General features: G+C 43.6%; 1 pseudogene; it reads left to right on the top strand.

Annotated features, from left to right (window-relative positions):
- The first annotated feature begins 6464 nt into the window (after positions 1-6464).
- On the top strand, positions 6465-7113 carry LOC105501833 (annotated as a pseudogene).
- Positions 7114-12292: the final 5179 nt, after the last annotated feature.

The following is a 12292-nucleotide window of genomic DNA, read 5'->3' as shown; positions in this document are numbered from 1 at the left end:
CAAAGGCAGACCTGCTGTGACCTTTGGCCCACTCCTCCTTTCCTCTCTCGGCCCAGAGCCCTGGGCAGTCCTCCAACAGCCTTCAGGCTTTAGTGACTTCCCAGCCCCCACTGTGTGCTACAGGGAAGAAAGCGCAGCAGCTGTGGGGACAAAGTCAGTCCCTAAGGTCAGCTGGCAAGAAGAGACCAGCCTGGGTCTGGCGCCGCCCCACTCCTAGCTGGGCGCTGCTCTTCTGTCCCTTCTAGGAGGCCTGGCAAGGGGCTACCGAATAGAGTTGGGTCAGCGATTCTTTCCAAAGTCTGCCTAGGAGCTTGGTACCAAGCTCGCACCTCTTGTCACAGAGCCCTGAGAACACATCAAGTTAGGGAGGGTCCACCTGAGAGTATGGGATGGGCCAGTCGAGTTAGGCCAGAAGGCATTTTTGTTGTCCATTCCCTTCTTCGTTCCACAAAGACTTCCTGAGCACCTACTATGCGCCAGGTGCTGTCCTAGTCTCTGAGAACACAGAGAGAGCAGGACTGGCAAAAGTGGACCCTGGGAGAAGCATGTCTGTGCCTGTGAGTGGGCAGCCACTTTGTGGCCCAGGCTCTAGGTATCCTGTCTGGTGTCCTCCCTCACATCTACCTGTGCCCAACGTAGTAAAATATAAGCGCTGGACTACGCAGGTGATGCCAGTCCTGACTCTGCCATTGCCTCCCTGAAGGGCAAGGTGGCTTGCCTCTCAGAGTCTCAGAGTCCTCATCTACAAAGTGGGGGTACAGCTGGGAGGCCCCAGCAAGTAACGCCTGCCAAGGACCCAGCAATGTGGCCAGTGCTTCCTGACACACAACAAATGGACTTTGTCCACCCTCTGCCATCATCTGCCATCACCACGGCCCCCACCTCCTCAGACTGGAGTCCTGCCCTTCTTTCTGGCTTCCTGAGGCTGGTCACAGCTTGACAATAGCCAAGCCGCCTCTGGTCCCAGATGATACTGGAGACCTTTCCTGTAAGCCATTTGCCCTCTGACGCTGGGGTCACAGAGGTCTTAAAGCCTCAACTCCGAGAAAGAAGAGGGGGAGGTGACAGGGGCTGTATATCAGGGGCCTGTCTTAGCTGTTGGCAGAGATTCCTTCCCAGCCAGGGACAGACGGCCTCAGTCTCCCAGGGTCTGCATTGCCTGAGCACCTGGGGTGGGCGCCAACACCAAGGGTGAGGAATTTGTATGACCCTGTCACCTCCAGTCAGGGGACTCCCACACTCTTCTTCCTGTAGCTGGGAACAAAGTGACAGGTCACTCTGAGGGGCAACTGATGACAGGTCCTTCTGTAACAGTTATTTAGAACCGGCAGCCCCTCCTCCTTCCAAAAGGGCCTAGGGGAATGCACTGACCATTTATGGAAGGCCTATCGTGTGCCCAGGCCTTTCTGCATTGCCATTGCCACTGAGTCCCAACAAGAATGAGGAAACTGAGGCTCAGCAAGGTAAAGTAACTTCCTGACATCTCTCCACTAGTCCAAGGCAGAGGAGCATTAGAAAATGAGTTCCTTGACAAGGCACAGTGGTTCATGCCTGTATTCCCAGCACTTTAGGAGGCCAAGATGGGTGGATCACCTGAGTACAGGAGTTTGAGATCAGCCTGGGCAACACAGTCAGACCCTGTCTCTACAAAAGTTTTTTTAAATTAACCAGGCATGGTGGTGCATGCCTGTGGTCCCAAGCTACTCTGGAGGCTGAGATGGGAGGACTGCTTGTGCCTGGGAGGTTGAGGCTGCAGTGAGCTATGATTGCACCGCTTCACTCCAGCATGCCTGGGCGACAGGTGAGACCTCATCTCTAAAAAACAAAAAACAGGAAAATAAAGAAAGAAGGAAGGAAGGAAAGAAAAAAAAAGAAAGAAAGAAAGAGAAAGCAGTTTCCTCCTACTGTCATTTTTTAAAATGCAGATCAACAGGGCAAAAAGCATAAAAACAGACAATCAACCATAGAGAGAGTAATAGTTCTTAACCTCCGGGAGAAGCTTTTAAGAATAGGATGTACATAATGCATTTATAATGCTGATAAATGCACTAAGCATTTTCTAGAGGGATATATAAGAAACCTTTATGGAAGAGAAACGGAAGTGGGGAGGGAGCAGTGAGAGAATTTTGATTCTCATTTTGTGTCTTTCTAGAACATGAATTATTTTCCATATGCATTTAAAAAGTGAAAACAAGGGGTTATCTGGGCAGTAGGATTACGGGTCATTTTAATTTTCTTCTTGACCTTTTTCTGAACTAAAAAAGAAAAATATGATTTTAAAAAAAACTTCTGAAGCTAATGAAAGCTATGGACCTAATCCCAATCAAATTTTACAATATATTAATTCACATAATTAACAACCTTTATAGGAAAGATGGGAGGGAATAATAATATTTAAAAACCAGGCTAAAACAAGATTTTCATGACTAGAAGGATACAGTTCTCTGATATCTATATGGAAGCTACTGTCATTAATAATTAAAATGGAAAACAAAAGCCTAGGCTAATGTGGTTTCTGGAACCAAGCATTTAATTTTACTTTGAGCCCCGTGCCTTATACAGAGCTTGAACAGAGGAGATGCTCAAAAAATCCATTGGTTAGTGGACATTTTGTGCTCACTGGATCCCAAAGCAGGTAGCCAGTCAACACTTGTTAACAGAAACCAGTAGTCAAATGCTATTGATCCCAACCACTGTCCCTGGACCCCAGCTGGGACCCTCATTCAGGTGGGAGTCGGAGGAGTATGGTCAGCCTTCGGCTGGGTTGTGAGATCCTCTCCCCTGCAACGGGGTGAGGGTAAGGAGAGCACTGACCACTGTCACCACCGAGTGTCTGGGCGTGCTGGACACAAGCAGGGCCTTCCTTTCCTGACTGCCCTTTTAATACAGTATGCAGAGGATATGTGAACTCAGCCTCATTAAATATTTACTGCCTGTCCCTCAGCCCTCACCTGGTGCTCTTGTCCAGTCTGTAGTATCGGTCATCTTGTGTGGTCCATAGAGATTCTATCTTCCCAGTTCCTCGAGGGTAAGGAGAGGGCATGTTGCAATTCTCACTTATCTCCCCCAGTAGCCTGTTGCCAGAGGAAGCCGGAAGTAGTCAGAGGCAGCCAGAGGGACTAGTGAGACCGGACCAGTGAGGCAACCACAGGAAGGCACACAGAGTCAGCTGGGGGTAGGCTCTGCCTTACTGGAAAAGGCCCTACACAGACTTGTTGGGCCCTGCAAGGTAAGAAAGGATGGCCCCAAGATTCAGCCTCTGCCTGCCCCTTCCACAAAGCTCCTGGCACCCTGGTCTCCTCATTCCAATCCCAGGGCATCTGTGCCAAGAATGGTGTGTTCCCATGTTACTGCAGGGCCAGATTCCTGTCTCACAGTAGGCGCTGCCTGAGTCACTTCCTCTTTGAGGCCTTCCCTGACCACTCTGTCCAATTTGTTGCCATTTCTCTTCCCCTCTCTCTAGAGCCTCTCTCTCAGCATTGCCTTGTCTTATTTTTCTTCTTAATACTTACCAGTTTCCAAAGATATGACTTGATTCCTCAACCGTTGTCACTCACCACCCCAATTAAAACATAAGTTTCACGAGACACATCTCCCTTGTTCACCTCTGAACCCCAGGTCCTCACACAGGTAAATATTATCAGTAAGCCACTGATAAATATTTATTGAATGAAAGAATGTATGGCCAGGGGTAGTAGCTCACACTTGTAATTCCAGCACTTTGAAATGCTGAGGCAGGAGGATTACTTGAGCCAGGAGTTGGAGACCAGCCTGGGCAACATAGTGAGATCCCTGTCTTATTTAAAAACAAACAAAAAAAATGCATAAAGGACCAAATGAATGACTCTTGTTTGTTGCAGACCAATGCAGTCACACATGGGCCTACGCTTATCCTGTCCTTCTTTGGCTGGAAAAGACCATCTGTGCCCACAGGCAACTGCAACAAAGAACCTCATCCAAATGAGTGCTTTTGTCAAGATGCCAAAGAGGCCTTGTGGGCAGATCTGGAGAGGTCAGGAAATAGGGACTAGGGATGAGAGTGGTCTTGGTCCCCAGAAATTCCCGCTTAAGTGGTGATGAGCTGCAGAAATCCCTTTTTGGTTTTAATCTTGATGCAAATCTTTAAAATGTATACATCATTTTTAGCTTTGTGGTAGGCAAAATAGCTTAATGCAGGCATAATTGCCTTAACCAACCATTTTCTTACTGAGCTCTCACATGAACCCTAAAAGGTAACCAGAAATCTGTTTTTAATGGAAGACATAGTTGAAGTTCAAAGATATTAAACTACTTGCCAAAAATTACTCAGTTCTAAATTTTGTCCGAGACCAGAACATTACTGAATGATGTTTGACCTCCTCACTCATATTGCAATGACATCCTTTGTATAGAAGAGACCCTAAGTAGGGGTGGGAGAATATTGTTAATATCTAACCCTTATTGACCTATTTCTATGTGTCAGGCACTTTTCTGAGACACTTAAATGTAGAAACTAATTTAATCCTGGCAGTGTCCCTATAAGAAATGAACTCTTGTATGGGGTGGGACTGTGCACGGTGGAGCAGCAACAGAGGTGAGGGCTTAGCTGGGGGTCACAAGCTAGGGCTGTGGGAGCTGGGCCATTGAGGTCGGGGCTGACTGAACTCATGGACCTGATACTTTACTCGAGAAACAAACCAGCTCAAAAGAAAAATGGCATTTGTTGCAACACAAGGAGCCATGGTGGTTGACCAAACCACTCTGATGAAAAAGTACCTTCAGTTTGTGGTAGCTCTCACAGATGTAAATATAACTGATGAAACAAAGTTAAAAATAATGCAAGAAAGTGTTTGCAACCTCATGGTGACCTCAAACCAAGAAACATACAATGGATACACAAAAAATAAAAAGTAAGAAACTAAATCATATCGCCAGAGAAAATCACCTTCACTAGAAGAAGACAGGAAGGAAAGAAAGAAGAGAAAACCAGAAAACAACCAGAAAGCAAATAACAAAATGGCAGGAGTAAGTGCCTACTTTCAATAACAACATTGAATGTAAATGGACTAAACTCTCCAATCAAAAGACATAGACTGCCGGAATGGATGAGAAAACAAGACCCATTGATCTATTGCCTGCAAGAAACACACTTCACCTATAAAGACACACATAGACTGAAAATAAAGGGATGGAAAAAGATATTCCATGACAACGGAAACCAAAAAGAGCAGGAGTCACTATACTTATATCAGATAAAAACTATAAAGGACAAAGAAGACCACTATGTAATGATAAAGGGGTCAATTCAGCAAGAGGATACAACAATTTAAAATATATATGCACCCAACACTGGAGCACCTAAACATATAAAGGAAATATTATTAGAGCTAAAAACAGAGATAGACCCCAATACAGTAAGAGCTGGAGACTTCAACACCACTTTCAGCATTGAACAGATCTTCCAGACAGAAAATCAACAAAGAAAAATCAGACTTAATCTGCACTATAGACCAAATGAATCTAAGAGATATTTACAGAACATTTTATCCAATAGCTGCAGAATATACATTCTTTTCCTCAGCACATGGATCATTCTCAAGGATAGACCATATGTTAGGTCACAAAATAAGTCTCAAAACATTCAAAAAAGTTAAAATAATATCAAGCATCTACTCTGACCACAGTGGAATAAAACCAGAAATTAATAAAAAAAGGAACTTTGGAAACTATACAAATACATGGAAATTAAACAATCTGCTGCTGAATGACCAGCGGGTCAATGAAGAAATTAAGAAGGAAATTGGGCCGGGTATAGTGGCTCACACCTGTAATTCTAGCACTCTGGGAGGCCTACGTGGGCCAATCCCTTGAGCTCAGGAGTTCAAGACCAGCCTGGGCAACATGACAAAACCCTGTCACTACAAAAAATACAAAACTTAGCTGGGTGTGATGGCACGTGCCTGTATTTCCTCCTGTATTCCCAGGAGGCTGAGGTGGGATGTCAAGGTTGCAGTGAGTTGAGATCACACCACCACATTCCAGCCTGGGTGGTAGAGCCAGACCCTATCTCAAAAAAAAAAAAAAAAAGAAGAAGAAGAAAGAAAGAAAGAAGGAAGGAAGGAAGAAAGGAAGGAAGGAAAAAAGAAGGAAATGAAAAAACTTCTTGAAGCTAATGATAATGGAAAAACAACATGCCAAAACCTCTGGGATACAGCAAAAGCAGTACCAAGAAGGAAGTTTATAACTAAAAGTGCCTACATCAAAAAAGAGAAAAAAACTTCAAATGAACAATCTAACAATGCAGCTTAAAAAACTAGAAAAGCAAGAGCAAAGCAAACCCAACATTTGTAGAAGAAAAGAAATAACAAAGATCAGAACGCAAATGAATAAAATTGAAATAAAAAAGATACAAAAGATCAATGAAACAAAAAGTTGATTTTTCAAAAAGTTAAACAAAATTGAGACTAGTGAACAACACAGTCAAGATGGATAAAGGTGACCCCAAGAAATCGAAGAGCAGATGTCTGCTTATGCCTTTTTGTGTAGACGTGCAGAGAAGAACATAAAAAGAAAAACCTAGAGGTCCCTGTCAATTTTGCAGAATTTTCCAAGAAGTACTCTGAAGGGTGGAAGACAATGTATGGGAAAGAGAAGTCTAAATTTGATGAAATGGCAAAGGTGGATAAAGTTCACTATGATCGGGAAAAGAAGTATTATGGACCAGCTAAGGGAGGCAAGAAGAAAAAGGATCCTAATGCCCCCAAAATGCCACCATCTGGATTCTTCCTGTTCTGTTCAGAATTCTGCTCCAAGATCATATCCACAAACCCTGGCATCTCTATTGGAGACGTGGCCAAAAAAAGGCTGAGTGAGATGTAGAGTAGCTTAAATGACAGTGAAAAGCAGCCTTACATCACTCAGGAGGCAAAGCTGAAGGAGAAGCATGAGAAGGATGTTGCTGACTCTAAGTCGAAAGGAAAATTTGATGGCGCAAAGCGTCCTGCTAAAGTTGCCCGGAAAAATGTGGAAGAGGAAGGTTAAGAAGACAAGGAGGGAGAAGAGGAAGAGAAGGAGGAGGATGAATTAAAAACAAACCAACAAACAAAAAATACCTGTTTATCTGTCTCCTTGTGAATACCTTAGAGTAGGGGAGGGCCGTGATTGACACATTTCTTATTTGAGAAGTGTCTGTTGCCCTCATTAGGTTTAATTACAAAATTTGATCACGATCATATTGTAGTCTCTCAAAGTGCTCTAGAAATTGTCAGTGGTTTACATGAAGTGGCCATGGGTGTCCAGATCACCCTGAAACTGTATCAAAGTTGTACATATTTCCAAATATTTTTAAAATGAAAAGGCACACTTGTGTTCTCCTCACTCTGTGCACTTTGCAGTTGGTGTGACAAGGCATTTAAAGATGTTTCTGGCAATTTTTTTTTAATTTGTAAGGGGGTCTTAACTATATGGTAATTGGCTGAAAAACCTAAGTTATCAACCATATATATCTATAGTTGGTAAAAAGAACAAAACAACCAGGACAAACTTTTGATGCTCTTTGCTTGGCGTTGAGGCTGTTGGGAAGATGCCTTTTGGAGGGGCCATAGCACAGGGCGTGTACTGAGGCTGGACCTATTGACTCTGCAGCAGGCATCCATTTAGTTTCAGGTTGTATGGTTTCTATATATTGTGACATAGCATTTTGCTGCCATCTTAGCTATGGAAAAAGTGGGGTTCAGCTGGCATGAGAAGCTGTTTGTTTGTTTGTTTGTTTGTTTTTCCCGAGACAGAGTCTTGCTCTGTCACCCAGCCTGGAATACAGTGGCGCTATCTCTCGGCTCACTGCAACCTCGGCCTCCCAGGTTCAAGTGATTCTCCTGCCTCAGCTTCCAGAGTAGCTGGGACTACTTTTTAAATAAACTGTAGAACTCTTCATTATCAGCAAAGTGAAGAGCCACTGCATCAATGAAAGTTCAAGAGCTTTCTGTACTTAAACACAATTTGAAACTTTTTTTGTATGTTTAGAATGCTAAAGTGTTTTTGTAGTTAAATAAAGTGTTACATTTAAAAAAAGAAAGAAAGAGAGAAAAGTTAAACAAAACTGACAAATCTTTAACCAGACTAAGAAAAAGAGAGAAGATACAAATAAATAAAATCAGAAATGAAAAAGGAGACATTACAACTGATGCTTCAGAAATTCAAAGGATCATTAGTGGCTACAATGAGCAAGTATATGCCAATAAATTGGAACATCTAGAATAAATGGACAAACTCCTAGATACGCACAATCTACCAAGATTAAATTGGGAAGAAATTCAAAACCTGAACAGACCAGTAACAAGTAACGAAATCAAAGCCATAATAAAAAGTCTCCCATTAAACCATTTATGCCGGAGGTTGCAAATTTTGTGTGTGTGAAAAATCAGACCTTGACGATGACCTTGAGCAGTAGGATATAAATAACTGCCACAAACATAGTGTTCCAATAATGGAACACTAGGCATAAATTGGTTGTTGAAGAAAAGCCTGGGAGTTGATGGTTTCACTACTCAATTCTACCAAACACTTAAAGAACTAATACTAATCCTACTCAAAGTATTCATAAAAATAGAGGAGGAGGGAATACTTCCAAACTCATTCTACAAGGCCAGTATTACCCTGATACCAAAACCAGACACAGACACATCAAAAAAAGAAAAGTATAGGCCAATATCTCTGATGAATATTGATGCAAAACCCTCAGCAAAATACTAGTAAACCTAATTCAACAATACATTAGAAAAAAGTCATTCCTCATGACCAAGTGAGATTATCTCTGGGATGCAAGGATGGTTCAATATATGCAAATCAATCAATGTGATACATCATATCAACAAAATGAAGGATAAAAACCATACGATCAGCCTGGTGTAGTGGCTCATGCCTGTAATCCCTGCACTTTAGGAGGCTGAGGCAGGCAGATCACGAGGTCAGGAGATCGAGACCATGCTAGCTAATATGGTGAAACCCTGTCTCTACTAAAAATACAAAAAAATTAGCTGGGCATGGTGGTGGGCACCTGTAGTCCCAGCTACTCCGGAGGCTGAGTCAGGAGAATGGCATGAACCCGAGAGGTGGAGGTTGCAGTGAGCTGAGATTGCGCCACTGCACTCCAGCCTGGGCAACAGAGCAAGAGTCTGTCTCAAAACAAACAAACAAACAAATAAACAAAACCATATGATCATCTCAATTGATGCTGAAAAAGCATTTGATAAAATTCAACATCTCTTCAGGATAAAAGCCCTCAGAAAACTGGGGATAGAAGGAACATACCTCAACATAATAAGCCGTATATGACAGACCCACAGCTAGTCTCATACTGAATGGGGAAAAACTGAAAGTCTTTCCTCTAAGATCTGGAACATGGATAAAGAAAATGTGGTACATATACATGGTGGAGTACTATTCAGCTATTAAATAAGAATAAGATCCAGTCATATGCAACAACATGAATGGAACTGGAGATCATTATGTTAAGTGAAATAAGCTAGGCATAGAAGACAAACATCACATGTTCTCAGTTACTTGTGGGATCTAAAAATCAAACCGTGATGGCATTAGGTGGGGCAAGAAAAAAAAATTAAATTTAAATCAAAATGATTGAACTCATGGACCCAGAGAGTAGAAAGGTAGTTACTGGAGGTTGGGAAGGATAGTGGGAGACTGAGGGAAGTTGGAGATGGTTAATGCTACAAAAAAAGTGAATAAGACCTACAACCTGATAGCACAAGGGGGTGAGTATAGTCCATAATAAGTTAATTGTACATTTTAAAATAACTTAAAGAATGTAGCTGGATTGTTTGTAACTCAAAGGGTAAATGCTTGAGGGGATAGACACCCCCATGCCCCATGGTGTGTTTATTTCACATTACATGCCTGTATCAAAAGATCTCATGTACCCCATAAATGTATACAGCTATTGTGTACCCACAAAAAAGATTTACATTTTTTTAAAAAGAAAACATTTTAAAAAGAACTATTGTAATCCTCCGTTAACAGATGGGGGTCGAACGCGGTGGCTCAGGCCTGTGATCCCAGCACTTTGGGAGGCCGAGGCGGGTGGATCACCTGAAGTCAAAAGTTCGAGAACAGCCTGGCCAACATGGTCAAACCCCATCTCTACTAAAAATATATAAAATTAGCCAGGCATGGTGTCAGATGCCTGTAATCCTGGCTACTCGGGAGGCTGAGGCAGGAGAATTGCTTGAACCCAGGATGTGGAGGTTACAGTGAGCCGAGATTGCATCACTGCACTCTAGCCTGAGAAACAAAAGCAAACTTCATCTCAAAACAAAAACAAACAAAAAAGGGGAAACTGAGTCCAGGCAAAGTGGTTCATGCCTGTAATCCCAGCACTTTGGGAAGCCTAGGCAGGAGGATCACTTGAAGCCAGGAATTTGAGGCCACCCTGGGCAACATAGTGAGACAGCCCTTCAAAAAACAAAAAAAATTAACAAGGCTAGTAGCCCTAGCTACTCAGAAGGCTAGGGTAGGAGGATCACTTGAGCCCAGGAGGTTGAGGCTGCAGTAAGCTACGATCATGCCAGTGCACTCCAGCCTGAATGACAGAGCAAGACTCTGTCCATAAAAACAAACAAAAACAGACGGGGAAATGAAGACACAGAGAGGTTAAGTATCTTGCCACAGACACACAGCTAGTGAATGAGTGTGGCAGCAGTGATAATTTTCTTTGACTATTCCATATGCTTTCCTTCATACCTACCCTCTTTCTGGGGGGCTGGGCTATGACTAGTTCTAGCCAATGAAATATGAACAGAAGTAATGTCTGTCACTTCCAAATTGAGGCAGTGAAAAGTCTCCAGGCACAATTCTCCAGTCTCTTCTTTCCCCTGGCATGGAACCTGTGGAGATGTGCAGGCAGTGCAGTTGCAAGATAATGGTGCCTCCAACCACCTAGATCCCTAAGTGACTGTGTGGAGCAGAGCCCCCACTGTCCTGCATGAGGCATGTGGCATGGGGAAGAAATAAATGGTTACTGTGTTAATCACAATTTTTAGGGTTGTCTATCACCACAAGTCTACTAGCTTATCCTGACTAACACATTAGTGGACTTAAGGCTCAAACCCCGCTCTGTCTTAACTGTGGATTCTAAGGTTCAACCTTTAGAGCTTCTGGATATGTATCTCACCTAGTAATGGTCACAAATATCATCAGGACAAATCGGGCCTCTTCTCTCCTTCCCCAGTACCCTCAAGCATGGAAGGGATATATCTCATGGAGCCCTTGGGTATCTTTAAGCCTTTATTAGCATTCCTACTCTCTGTCCATTTGGTTCTGGTGAAGCCCATGACCCAGCCTGGCCAATCAGAGAACTGAATCCTTCTAACCTCAGCAACCCATCGCAAGACTCTAGTTGGTATAGACAGGGCAAATCCCGGGACTTGTGTAGGATTTACCAGGAAAAGAAGGGCGGTCTCTTCTGCTTATCCTTAAGAGGGTATGAACTGATGGCCATTCTGCCACCCTGTGGGAACTAAACATGAAACCAATATAAGGTGAGCTAAAAGACCAAGAGTAGATAGAACCATTTGAACCACTGGATTTAGCTGTGTCTGAACCTAGCTCTACTCAGAAAAATCTGTTATTGATCAAGGCAGTCTGAATAGGACTTTTCTGTCACTTGCAACCAAAAGAATTCAGAGTGGTCTCCCACTGTACCTTCTGTCTGCTGTGTTCCAGATGGAGGCAGAAGAGAGACAGCTTGGCACCTGGGTAACCAGGAGCAGGGGGCACCATGCATAGTCACAGTGAAGTATGGAAGAGATGGTGGGCTTGGACACAGCAGGGCTGAGGTGCTGGCAGGGTGCCCACGTGGAGCTGCTCAGCAGGCTGGCAGGAAGTGTGTGTGCAAGTCTGGAGGCTGCAGGAGCCTCTGACCCAGACACAGGAGGTGGCAGCTGAGTGTGTGGGAGGACATGATATCATGAAGGGGTGACCAGAAAGAGGACAGAGAATGGAGGTCAGAATCTTGGTGAGCAGGAATCTTGCCACAATGGGAGAGTCAGGAGTGAAGGGCATTCAAGGGGCGGAAGATGTGTGTGGCCTGGGGAAAGCTCCTGAGCCACTCTCCCTCAGTTTCCTTCTCTGTGACATGGGTTCACAGTGTATACCTGTGCTGTGTTGTGGTGAAGATGGAGAACACGTATCAAGCTCTTATCTGAGTTCCCAGAGCTCAACAAACTTAAACTGGTATTAGCTAATGGGAGAAGAAAGAGAGAATGCCCAGGGTGGACGTGGAAGAGAGGAGTTCTTGGAG

This window comes from Colobus angolensis, unplaced genomic scaffold, assembly GCF_000951035.1.
Source record: "Colobus angolensis palliatus isolate OR3802 unplaced genomic scaffold, Cang.pa_1.0 Scaffold75, whole genome shotgun sequence".
NCBI classification, from domain to species: Eukaryota; Metazoa; Chordata; class Mammalia; order Primates; family Cercopithecidae; genus Colobus; species Colobus angolensis.
The sequence above is the reverse complement of the archived record's forward strand: the minus strand, read 5'-3'. Positions and strand labels throughout refer to the sequence as shown.